Source organism: Canis lupus, chromosome 19, assembly GCF_011100685.1.
Source record: "Canis lupus familiaris isolate Mischka breed German Shepherd chromosome 19, alternate assembly UU_Cfam_GSD_1.0, whole genome shotgun sequence".
Lineage (NCBI taxonomy): Eukaryota > Metazoa > Chordata > Mammalia > Carnivora > Canidae > Canis > Canis lupus.
The window spans coordinates 5,235,837-5,249,906 of record NC_049240.1 but is presented as its reverse complement, the minus strand read 5'-3'; the positions used below and the strand labels follow the sequence as shown (position 1 = coordinate 5,249,906).

The following is a 14,070-nucleotide window of genomic DNA, read 5'->3' as shown; positions in this document are numbered from 1 at the left end:
ATTTTATTTAGCATTATACCCTTTAGATCCATCTGCAAGACATTTTTTTTCTCATTTTTTTCCTACTTGAGCGATATTCCATTGTATATTTATATAAACTTCTTCTTTACCCATTCGTCTATCAATGGATACTTAGGTTGCTTCTATATCTTGACTATTGTAAATAATACTGCAGTAAACATAGCGGCGCATGTATTTTTTTGAATCAGTGTTTTTGTTTTCTTTGGGTAAATATTCAGGAGTGGAATTACCAGACTACACAGTAAATTCTATTTTTAACTCTTTGAGAAAACTCCATACTGTTTTCCACAGTAGCTGTACAAGCTTGCATTCCCATGAGGGTTCCTTTTTTTCCATATCTTCACCAAAACTTGCTTCTTGTGTTTTTTATTTTAGCATGTCTGACAGGTGTGAAGTGATATGTCATTGCAGTTTTGATTTGCATTTCCATGATAACGAGTGATCTTTTTAATGTGTCTATTGGCTATCTGGACATCTTCTTTGGAAAAATGTCTACTCAAGTCTTCTACCTATTTTTTAAATTGAATTATTTGGTTTTTTGATGTTGAGCTGTAAGTATCTTCTCCCATTTGGTGGGTTGTCTTTTTGTTTTGTTGATAATATAAAGGACTAATGAAAGAAATTAAAGATGACACAAAAAATGGAGAGTTATTTCATGCTCACGTTTGGTGAAAACAAATATTGTTAAAATAACCATACAACCCAAAGCAATCTACAGATCTAATGCATGCCCCTGCAAAATACCAAAAGCATTTTTAACAGAAGTAGAGCAACAGTTTTTAATCCAGAAAATCTTTATAAAACCTGTAAATGTTTATGTTACTTAGCCCTGAAAGACTTTTATCTATGTTGTAAAGCTTTCCTGTCTCCCCTAAAATTATCAAATATTTGTAAAAAAAAAATCTATGTGTATTTATTAAGAATTCAACCTGTCAGTAGAACTTAACAGAGAAAAAAAAAAAAACTTGTGTAAAAATACCTATAAACCAATTATATAGCATTTTAAATACCCTTAGAAATAGAATGGTACTGAAAATATAGAAGAATTTAGAATCTCGTCAGGTTCTAAGGTGTTGAGACTGACATTTCTGTCCTTTAAGAGAAAACACAATGTATAGTTCCATCAAGTGAGTAACTTGGGTGAAAGCGGAGGAAGTGCCATTAGTTAACAGAAACAAGATTCTTTAGACCAATTGAGCTCGTTCTAAAAATTCTAAAAAAAGAGCTCAACATAATAGTTTTAGGGATGAGAACAATCTATGAATACTTGTAGCTTCAGGTCTTACCAGGAAGAAACTTCTGGTAGTGCATGATTTAATTGAATTACTTTGTGTTTTTTAGTATCTATCTTTCAACTCTGAGAAGAAAACAAGCTAAGTAAAGTTCAAATAAGACACTGATATTTTAGTTTTGTGTTAAGAAAGACATTGTTCCTTTTTTTGATAATTTATGTCAACTACTAGAGTGTTAGAGTGTTGTCCTATTAGTGTTAAAGTAGAATTTCCAAAAGAGTAAAACCATGATTCTCATAAAAATATAAAATGACTACTATCAAAGATTATATTTAATTTATTAATTGCCAAGGGAACCTGTAAGATGTTAAAACCAGTTCAAATGAAAATTTGACTGGCAGAGATTTTTATTACCTATGAGACTGAATTCATTTATATTGTCATTTACAGGAATGATTTGTATTTCTGGGGTCAACAACTTGCATTGTTATCAGTTTCTACAACTTAACCTCTGTCTCTACCAAATTGTACACCCGTCAATCAAAATTGCTCCCCTCCACAAAAATACTATAATGCTGTGAGTCTAGTTGACATTGCCCAGAGCTCTGTACCCAGTAGTTTTTTATGTTCCTTCCAGATATTCAACATTCTTTCCTGACGAGAATAGGAATTCTGTGACTTCAAGGTACGTATGTAATACAGTAATTTAGATGTGTGATTATTCAAAAATATTTATATTTAATTTTGAAATATCAAAGAGACTAAGCTTCATTCTGTGTAATGTATTGCATTTCTAACTATTTAAATATGCAGAAAGATCTTTTAAAAACTGAGCTACTTAAACTGAATATTGAATGTATAAATGTAGTTTAAAATATTATAAAATGTTTAAATAAGTCTTATTTATTTATTCTTATTTATTTAAGAGAGGGGGAGAGAGAGAGGTGGGAGAGGGACAGAGGAAAAGGGAGAATTATAAGCAGGCTCAATGCCCAGTAGGGAGCTTGATCTTGAGATCATGACCTGAGATCATAGGCTGAGCCACCAAAATCAAGATGCCATATTTAACTGATTGAGCCACCCACGTGCCCCTAAAGTGTTTAAATGAATTTTTAAATGGGACCAGTCATGATCCAATGTTTTAATGAAAATTATTACTAAAATCTGTCAGGTTTACAAAACTTAAAAATTTCTCATGCCCAACTCAAAAGTATAAAAAAGAATTAGGCTTTGATTTGTAGGAGTTTTTTTTTTAATCTGTAATTTAAAAAATAAAGGATAAACCTATAGTGGTTATTTCTGTACACAAATTCCTTAATACGTATGCAATAACAATGTAACCATAATGCACTTCCCTTTTAACATAGGCTTTTCATTTTGCTCTTGCATTCTTTTTTTATGCTAACTAAAACACTATACACTGAGGAACCCAAACATCGACATACTGATATTTTTACATCTTATACTGTTATATTTCTTTTTTTTTTTTAATTTTTTTATTTATTTATGATAGTCACACAGAGAGAGAGAGAGAGGCAGAGACACAGGCAGAGGGAGAAGCAGGCTCCATGCACCGGGAGCCCGATGTGGGATTCGATCCCGGGTCTCCAGGATCGTGCCCTGGGCCAAAGGCAGGCGCCAAACCGCTGCGCCACCCAGGGATCCCTATATTTCTCACCATTGGAAGGCAAAACTCTTTTCTCTGGTGGATTAGTTTTTCACATTTGTTGTATTTCTCTTTCCATACATCTCAAATATAGTATAAACATTTTTAAATTCTTTTTATTATATTTATTTTATCACCTTCCTAACATCCCAAGTTGATAATAAAGACACTATTGAGAACAAACACAGGATAAATGTCTTCTGGTTATGGGCAGCTGATTAAGTTCATAAGGAAATTTTGCCTCACATTTTGAGCCAATGCTAGTGACTAATTCGCTAGCCAGGTGAATTTAATTTAAAAATTCAACAATAATTTATGTATTACTAGATTTGAATTTTGAATTACTGGAATAATTAATCTTTTTTGTCATTAACTTGGCCCATATAGGTAATTTCTTCAATATAATTTATTGTCAAAAACCATGAACAAATTCTAAGAAGTTATTTTTGTGGTTATCAACAAACTGATTCTAAAGTTTATATGGAGAGGAAAAATACCTGAATATTTAAAATAATATAAAAGAAGGAGATCAGAGTTGGAAGACTGACATTATAACTTACTATAAAGCTACAATTAATCAGAGAATCAATGGAACAGAATAGCACAATCATATATCCAGAAATATAATCAACTGCTCTTTGCAAAACAGCAAAGGTAATATAATAAAGCAAAGATAATCTCTTCAACAAATGGTACTAGAACATCTGGCATCCACATACAAAAGAAGAAAGAAAGAAAGAAAGAAAGAAAGAAAGAAAGGAAGGAAGGAAGGAAGGAAGGAAGGAAGGAAGGAAGGAAGGAAGGAAGGAAGGAAGGAAGGAAGAAAGAAAGAAAGAAAGAAAGAAAGAAAGAAAGAAAGAAAGAAAGAAAGAAAGAAAGAAAGAAAGAAAGAAAGAAAGAAAGAAAGAAAGAAAAAAAATGAACGTAGACACCGAAGTTACACTGTTCATAAAAATTAACTTAAAATGGATCATAGACCTAAATATAAAATACCAAGCCATAAATCTCCTAGAAAATAGGAGAAAATCTAGATGGCCTTGGACATGGTGATGATTTTTTAGATATAATACCAAAGCATGACCCATGAAAGAAAAAATTGATATAAACTGAACTTCATTAATATTAAGAACTGCTCTTCAAAAGACAACGTCAAGAGATGAGAAGACAAACCACATACTGGAAGAAAATGGTTACAAAAGACTTCTTATAAAAGGCTGTTATAAAATCTTAAGGATCACGCCCTGAGCTGAAGGCAGATGCTCAACCACTTAGCCACCCAGGCATCCCCTAAAACTTCTTTAAAAATTAAAGAAAAAAATACCCAATCCAACTCAAAGATTAATTTTTGGTAGAGATACTTTATAGGAAAGTTATTCAGTATTCAATAATTATTCAAATTACAGGAGAATTATTCAATAGCCATTGTTAAACTATATACAAAAAGAAATTAATGCATTTTTAAAGATATTTAATCTATTTCATAGTCAATTTAGAATTGGATGAGGAGCAGTTTCCTAAACACGTTTTATTCCCATTAAAATTCATCATGTGTTAACTTAAGCTTTGTACCAGGAGAGTTAATTTATTCCCAGAAGATCATGAACTCCATCATGTAATAGAGGTTTGGTCCCAGACAAGTTTTATAAGATCATTTTTTCTCCCATTGTATTGTGAAAAGTTACGCCTTACTACATACAGTGTGGATGTGTGTTACTTGAACTCAAGTCTCCAGCATACCTTTTCACCACAGCATGCGAAACTCATCAGAAAAAATATTTCGTAGGCTCTTCTTTAGAGAATATTACTACTCCTGCAAATTAATTTAATTTTTGAACAAAAGCTGGTAATCTATGAAAATTAACCAAAAGAATATATTTTGTCCTAATAATTAAAAACCAGTTAAATATGAGTTGGACTGCTTGTTTAAATATTTAAACTAATTGCTCTGATGCATTTTTGTGACTCTTCTAATACTAAAATGTAAGTATGTCTATGAGAAACATTATCCAGCAAGAAGAGGAGATCCTGTGGTAGATAAAACATGAGAAGGCAATCTCAGAATTTTAAGATACCTAGCTAGTCTATTCCATGAAAAAAAAAAAAAAAAGACACTCCATTGTTGATGGCATTTCCTATTATGATATCTCATCTGGATTTCATAATAAACTGGTATAATAATAATAATGCAGGAAATAATAATAATGAAATAATAATGCAGGAAAAGCAAAGAGTAGTAGATTAATACATTTATTTTTGTTTTAAAGTTCATCATGTTAAAAAAAAAAATAAAAAAAAAATAAAGTTCATCATGTTACTTCAGTAAAAATATACACAAAACTGAATGTGATCGTGACTATTTAATGTGTATTTTTAACTACTAAAAGAGGAGGCATGAAGTGTTGGAAATTGTGTCTGTGTTGAATACTTGTGTCTGTGTTGAATTTTAAAATTTTAATAGACCAGTTAACAATGAAAAGGCATCCTACATATATTTGAAGAGGAGCAATCTTTTGTATTCTGCAAAATTTTGCATGGGTATTAATGTAGAATATTTTTAATATAGGACCTATATATATATATATATATATATATATATATATTCGCTTTAAATGGTTCTAAGTGTTTAATTTATGATAGTTTTATTTCATGCTCATTGAATTCTCAATCTGTAATTACTGATATCCCAAATATAATGGAAATTTGGTATAATTCCAAAATCATAGTGTAACAAATCAGAAGCCATTGTTAAATGGGTTGGGAGGATTAATAAATTAATCATTAAGATGATCAATAGTGAACCACAGTGACTATTTTGATGACAGAAGAATACTTGTTTGTCACAATTTAATAATTTTAAATAACTAAATTATGCTTATAATTAAAATATTACAATTTGATAGTTTTATTAAATTAGTCCATGCACAGAAATAGAACGCATTATGTTTACTAGTCCTAAGAAGAACAAAAAAACCATCAGAACAATTTCTTCAACCTCAAATAATAAATCTGATATTAAGAGACCACATTTTACTGTGGGGGATAGTATATTGCAGACAATATAAATAAAAATGGATAATTTTAAAGGTTCTTTCCTAATGTATGGAAGGTAGTTAGGATGCTCCTAACACATCAGAGAATCTTGTGCAAACTGAAAATAGGTTACAAACGCAAAAAGGATCCTCTCTCCTCAAAGTTGACTTAGTCCACAGTCATGGCACACATTTTGGCAAGCTGCATTGAAGCAGATTTACCTCTTTATAAATCCTTGTTGAACACTTCTATGACAAATCTGTGTCAAGTATATCTTGTTGGGCGTAAGGTAAATGCAAAATCTTGTCTTTCTCTCCTAAGAAATTACAAGGTCTTCAAAGTCAAGGACTATAAGAAACTGATTAGTTGTTAAACGATAAATGTACTGTACCATTTTCTACTTAGCATCATTTTTAAACTAAAAAATATAATTGCTTCTATTTGTAGCATTTCACACTTCATTTGAAATTTTATGTTAATTATTGTATATCATCCTACAACAAGCATATGATGTAGGCAAACTGGGTGTGGTTACTGCACTTTTAAAAGGTTACACAGCTGATAAGCACAAGAACCAAAGTTATACCAAGAATTTTGTTATCTCAGTCTCTTATATCTCTCTTTAAAGAAACTTGTCCATGGAAGAGCTGCAACCATTAAAACAACGTTACACATTAAAGGATATTATTAAATAGTGGTTTTGCATAAAGAATTTATTGAGAGTGAATGCAGAAACAGCTCTAAGTTCAAGAGACAAGGTGCTCCTAGATTTTTTCTTTATTAATAATTAAGATTATTTCCCCTTCCTGAAGAATCACAAAAGCAGTTATAAAATACATCTAATAATTCTGACAAAAAGTAATTTACCTCTCAATTTTAAATGGGAAATATTAATCTTTGAGGGGCATATTCCTGAGTCAATATTTCTTTTTCTAAGTCAATATTTTTGAAGTTTCATTTGCATTTCCCACCTTCCCACAGATGAGTTTGCATTCATACCTCAGGATGAAGCCCACACAGTCCTCTAGAAAGGAAGAAAAAAATGTCTTTTTCTCTAAGATGAAAGCCTCTTGAAGCCCAAGCATCTCCTCCTATTTATCATTCATTGTTCTTCTCCTACTAAAGAACTGACTAGCAAATGGGAAGAAACTCAATAAAACTGAGCTTAATTTTTTTTTAAACTGAGCTTAATTTAATTAAATCTAAAGCACAAACATTTGTTTGTTTTCAGCCAAATTATGAGATTTAACTTGAACTGACAAAAATGGCCTTAATGATTATTTTGTTTTTGAAATTGAGAGGTAGAGATAGATAAAATAATTAAATAACTAAAAGAAAGAAAAATAAAAACACCTCTTTATACAAAAATATAATAATTTTATAGCACTTTGAACCTTAAATTTCTGTTGCTTGTACTCAACCTGATATATTTAAATTCACATTTGATTTAATATTGACCTTTGTAAACATTGCCCTAAGTCACTGAAATATTTTTTTTAATTTATTTATTTATTTGAGAGAGAGTGAGAGTGAATGTACAAGCGGGAGAGGCAGAGGGAGAAGGAAAGAGAATCTCAAGCAGACTCTATGCTTAGTATGGAGCCCACTTGGGGCTTAATCCCAGGGCCCTGAGATCACAACTTGAGGTGAAACCAAGAGTTGGCTGCTTAACCAACTGTACCACACAGGCACCCCTGAAATATTTTTGATCTAACTGTGGGCCAGACATTCAAGAGTTGACTCAAAGTATTGCTTAAGTTCCTATATCTGCCTCTTTTCATAACCACCAATCAAGGCAAGAACATCAGCAGCACCTGTGGATTTAGTACATGTAAGAGCTCAACAGATTGGGTCCAATTGATTCAGTACAAAAGTGTTCATATATAAGCACTGATTAATGTTTCGCATAGGCTTTTGTTTTTATCTTATGCATCAGTTCAAGTTTTTGACTGCAAGCAACTCGAGATAACTTCAGCATAAAAAGAATTTGCAGAATCAATGAAGCCTGTAGAACCAGGCTTGGGATAGAAGCAGGATCCAAGGATGCTAGCAAACAGGAAAACAGTCCAGGTTGGTTCCAAAAACAGTCTGAATAAGATGTACTCTTCATCTCTACTGCTACAATATCTCAACCTCAAAGCCAAAAATAATGTCTTAACCTCCCTATATTTTTGCATTAAATTCTTAGATTCAAAGTCTCAGCAGGTTATATCTTCCCTCCCCAGCAATTAAAAGAAGAAATATCTAGCTTATTTATTTTCAATATGGTGGCAGTGGAGCCTTGACTCTTAACACAACTTACTCTATGAGGGCTCCTCCCAAATGGCAAAAATGTTTAAATTTGAATAAGCAAAAAAGGGTAGAGGGGCCTACCATATTTCTCAATTTATAATACAAACTCATTGAAGTCACGGATTCATTTGTACCTCATTTTTGCATTCCTCACCCTGCTTAAAGCAGAGTTGGTTACAAGGTATGCAGTTTAACGCCTGCCAACAGGCTCCTGAATAGAGGTATAATAGTCTCTTTCAGGCCAATATTCCATGTTTTCTAAAGCTGGATTCAAATAACTATTTTTATATCCCTAGAAATTACATAATCAGAGAATTCAGCATATGCTACAGAGTATCCAATCACTGAAATCTACCAACACACATTTGTAGGGCTTGCATTGCTTTGTAACATGTGCTTTGGAGAATCCTAAAGAAGTACGTAACTGTGAACCAAAGACACTCATAATCCTGATACAGAAATGAATTTTTTCTTATGGCAAACAACTTGAAGAAAACATCTAAGGTAGCAATAAGCAAGAGCATATGATATATAAAGGCTGTTGTACAGGCATTAAGAAAATACCAAATAACCAAAAGATTAATGTGGATCGTGTTTACTTGTAGATCATGAATATAATTTGATTTAAACAGCCTGAATTCAAGGATGGATAACATTCCCAAATTAAAATCTGATGAATAAAAATACCATGAAGCAGTTTGATTTATACAACACTAATAAAAAGTCTTGCAATGCACTGTTAAAACAGATTTTACAATATCAATTGTCAGTGTTTCAGTGGAATGTTTTGTCTTTCTAAAAAAATTTCAGGCAGCAGACCTGATTTCGTTTCCTTGAAAAATCCAATGAGTTTAGCATTTTGAAATTGACAGATTTAGTTCATTAATTTAGATGTCTGTGAGCATTTCCCAGTGAATGATTTTATTTCATAATGCATGATAGTTGCATTCTTTCTGATAAATACACTTGTAGGAATGAGACAGGAAAAAAATCTTTCACCAACTGAAAAATCCTTTTGTGGTTTCATCATTTCATTTTGAAAAAGAAAAAAAAAAAAGGTTTGTAGTGAATCAAATAAAAATGTAATGGTGGGACGCCTGGGTGGCTCAGTGCTTGAGCGTCTGCCTTTGGCTCAGGGCATGATCCTGGGGTCTGGAAATCGAGTCCCACATCGGGCTCCCTGCATGAAGCCTGCTTCTCTGTCTTCCTGTCTCTGCCTCTCTCTATGCCTCACATGAGTAAATAAATTAAAATATTTTTAAAAAATTTAATGGTGCTTTAACTATTTTCCTAAAGTTTGTCTTAAAATCATAACATGTCAGACTCTTTTTGAGAAAGGTGATGTTTTGATATTATAGCATAGAGTATAAAAATAAGAAAGCTCTTTTCTTTCAGGCTCCCAATAGGAAATAGAATGAATACTCCAATTATGATTATTCTAGAAAGATTTAATAAAGAATATTAATAAACAAGTACACAGGGTACATGGAAAGAAACTTAGTGATAATGTCAGATCACAGCACTGTTTCTAGATCCCCAAGGCTCGGCCTGAGAAATAAAGGATGGTATAGTTACAGGGAAGAGCTTCCTGGAGAGAAGCTGTATCTATCTCCCACTCTTGAATCCTTCTAATCTGCTGCATAGGTTCTTCTGTTGGAAGCCAGTAATGTACACTCGCATCAGCCTTATGGGAACAGAACAGAGAATAGTAAAGAGCTGACCTGAGGGGCAAATGAGATTAACCTAGCATCTAAAAATCTCAGATTAAGTTCCCAGGTTCTTAGCTTGTTATCTGGGGGAAAACAAAATGCTGCTGGGATTTTGCTAAGCTAAAAACCCATGTTACAAAGACCTTTGACAACCTCTGATAGCAGATTCTACTATAAGAAAACAGCAAATAAGATTAGTAGACATTAAAAGATTAATGATAAGGCGTGACTTTTAATGCACTAATAATCTGCCTGTTGTTTAAACAAAGCATAAAAATGGTTTATTCACCTGTACATTTCTTAGGAGTCTGACAAAGTTTTAAAGAAATCTAAAAGTAAAATAGAAAAAAGTTTCAGATGCAAGTCAATCATGTTTCCTTATTTTAAGTTAATAACATTACATATTCGTTGTTTATTATTCAAGAAACATTTAATATATGTCTACTATGTATTCAGTATCACGAGTCCTTGGCCTTTGAGAGTTCAGTGTAGTCAAGACTAAGAGAAGGCAAACATCTATGAACAGATTAGTCATTTAAAACATACTGATTTGATGAAATGTTCAAAGTGTAAGTTCTTTCAACTCACTTACCCTTCATGGGAAAATATTCCTTTTCCTCTCTGTTTATTGCTGTTTTGATCTGTGCTGAAAAATCAGCATTTCAAGGATCAGCTATGTGTTTGGTTTTACTTTTAAAAAATATATTGAGTTATTTGGTCTGCATAACATCAAAAGTTTGGGATATCCATCAAACTGCAAATTTCCTAAGGTCAGAAATCATGTTCTCTATTCCACTGGCAATTTTAAACTTCCTTATTAGGGGCTACAAACAGAGCCTACAGTTGCAGATCTCAAATTTAAGTTCAGTACTTAGTTTATCTCTGTGCCAGATGATTGAATTGAGTTATGCCTTATTTTTATACACATATTAAATATCAAGCACACAATTGCCAAATGTTTTATTATGATTATATCTACCTTCTTGAAATGACATTCAATTTTTTTACACAATCTGTAGTGTTCTATTAAGGAAGCATTGTTTTTAAATTAAATTAGTTGAAGTCACTTTTTTAAAATATATTTTAATGGTAAGAAATATTTCCAATTCAACAGCTTTAAAACAATATGGCTGAACTGTCCGCAACCCTCAATTTATATACTATTACATTTGAAACAGAGATCACCCTGAGTGTTCTACTCTCACAACTGAGTTCTGAAAGGGAAAACTGCAATGAAATTCTGGGAATTCATCTCAAAACAAGGGAGCCAAACCAAGACCATAAAACTTCTCAGCTTAAATGTTATCTGGCTCACCTCTTTCAGATTCCTAAATATTTTTAAATGACTCAGAAAATGTGAAACCTTAAAAACAAGACTCAAAGACAACTTACTATAAACATTTGGGGGACTATTGTTAACAGAAAAATATCACTGATTTTAGGAAATACTAGCTCTGTTTCAATAATATGCAGATTTCATCTCATGACACAGAGTCACAAAGTGGCGAGTTACCTACTGCCTTAGATCTAAACTTCGTACCAGTCAGAAAAAATAGGCATTTGTCTTCTTAATTACTTTTGAGGCAGGGAGTTCTTTCTCCATCCCCTTTTAGCTTTGTACGTCAATTCTGAAATAGCTAGTCTTAAAGTCAACAACCTGGAATAAGCCAAGTAGTGAGAGGGCCGTGAAAAGAAAGGTGATGGGGATGGGATGTCACCACTATTGCTTCCTGGGATAAATGATTCCATAAGTAATGGACAATATTTCTGAGAAAATACAAACCTAATGATACTGAGTTTAGAGAATAGAAGGCTTTCTTTACTTTTCATGTCTTTTTAGAGTAGTAGAGGTAGGAAATTTTAAGAGAAGAATATTTTCCAGAAATCAAGTGTTAGACTAACATTTGGACCAGTCAACCTAAACTCCAGCTGTGGATCTAGAGGGGCCTGTGACCATCACCAAGACAACAGTGATCTGAGGCAAGTACCTTCCAACCATTTATCTTTTAACCAAAACCAACACTCGTGGGAGCTCATCTAAGAATGAGTAAAGCAAGAAAAAGACTGTTCTTGTTTGCTGAACAATACAAAACAACAACAACAACAACAAAAAAAAAAACAGTGGGGGGTTGGGGGGGGGCAGGTGGAGGGACTGTGAAATCATCCTGAGGATTTATAGAAAGTAAACACTTCTGAAATTATTCTACTGCTGTATCCAGAAAAAAATGAAAGGTAAACATTTGCCATTCTAAAAGAACAATGCAAAAAAGATATGGCATGCATAAAATTAGAATGAAAATCCATTAGACAACCTGGGGTTGAAATGAGGATAAAAGTTAATATGGAAGGAACTGCAGTCTAAAAATTATAATTTTCTGTGAAGATTCTCCAAAACAGAATTTCTAGCAAGTATATCATTAACAAGTGGATATATATGGCTCCAGAGGCAGAGTTGATGCAAAGAAACATCATCCACAGGAAGATTATAATGAAAGGCAATTTTAATTGTGTGCAGTAGATTCATACATAGACTATTGTGTCCGTTTCAGATTATTTTCTTACTAAATGTGCCTGTGCCCCAAATCCCCCCAGCTTACCACTTTACAATGCTCTGTTTTCCACCATGTGGGTCATTAAAGGACTTCAGCTTTTACTGAGTAAAAATAGGAAGTCACCGAAGGGCTGAAATGCAGTGAAGCAAAGGAAAGAGTAATTTGAGGAACACAAGAAGTTTAAACAGGACTTACAGAGTGACAGGGTGAGAGGATGTTTAGTTAAGACTGAAAAAGGAAGTATATATGGCTTCTGGCTTTCACACCTGGGTGACAAGCAGCAGTGGTTCTGAAAAAACTCAGACATAAGAACACAAGAAACTTTCAAGGGAAGTGATTAGATATGGGATAGACACATATAACAGAGATTAATAATCTAGATATGTAAAGAAGGGACATAATCCCTGATGAAGCTAAGAGTTAAGGAGCCAAGATACAAATCCCAATGAAATATGGAACAGTAACATGTGGGAAGTCTTACTCAGATTCCATTTTACCAGTGCCATCAACATTCTGCTGTTGCCATGAAATGGAAGTGCTGCAGAATAGCGACTTCATCAGCACCAAAGTGCTGCTTATTTGAATTCAGATTTGCTAAGCTGGTTGTGTGAAAAGAATCAATGAGGAACAGAGCCGTGCCACCCAATGAACTGATGGACGCAAGCACATTTAAAGATATGTCAGTGACTTACTGGGGCATGACCTGGAGCAATGCATTGTGCTTTGGAAAAGACAGGAGCTGCAGTTGAGAGAATATGAAGTCGGGAGGCAATCAACCACAGAGTTAATTCATTTTAGCAAAATCTTTGTGTTTTGCTAAGAGACTGAAAAAAAAATGACTTTATGCTCAAAAATAGGCCATGCAACTGAAAGCCCAAGACTATAATCACAGAAAATAATCTCTCAGCATAGCACTTTGGAAATGACTCTGGGTTAATGACAGTCGCAGTACCATTAGCCCATCTGCATGCAGAAGCAGAAGTGTTTCACAGAATAAATTTAAACTATGAAAGACTTTAAACTCTCGTGCTATACCCTCAGAGCTAGTTCCCCATGCTACTAACAAACATGTCATTCCAAGAGGCAAATAAGAAACATTTTCAATGTGAGAAACTTTAAGTGGAATAAATAAAAAGGTACGCATATCGTTTTTCCTGCTTCTAATAAATGTTAAGATGAGGTGATTTTTCCATGTAAAATGTAATCGGTATGATTTTAACCATTTTGGCACTTACATTTATGGTGTTCACATTTCCTCTTGGTATATACCCTGAATGACACTAACCGATCATATTTTCCTCAGTTAAAAAGTTTACTGCTGTGTGTGAGAAGTCTCAAAATCAATGTAATTTTTAAAAGCCACCCAAGGATATTATTTTTTGGATACTGTGTATGTCACAAATGCACGTAAAATATTTTCTAGTTATAAAGGAAGGAGGAAATTCAGAAATTATATATGGAGAATGGTTTATGGATTGGTTTATTGCTAATCTGTGTACAAATGAAACTACAGTGCTCAGAAAAAGCACGTAAACAATAGCTCCAAAAACCATTCAGTTTGGTTTTTA

The 14,070-nt window shown here is 33.1% G+C and overlaps 1 long non-coding RNA gene across 1 annotated transcript; it reads right to left on the bottom strand.

Annotated features, from left to right (window-relative positions):
- Nucleotides 1-9,732: 9,732 nt before the first annotated feature.
- On the bottom strand, nt 9,733-12,993 carry LOC111091045. The gene is made up of 3 exons (XR_005373746.1): nt 12,548-12,993; nt 10,240-10,279; nt 9,733-9,925 (listed from the first exon to the last, which is right to left on the bottom strand). It is a non-coding gene; the product is annotated as an uncharacterized LOC111091045 (long non-coding RNA).
- Nucleotides 12,994-14,070: the final 1,077 nt, after the last annotated feature.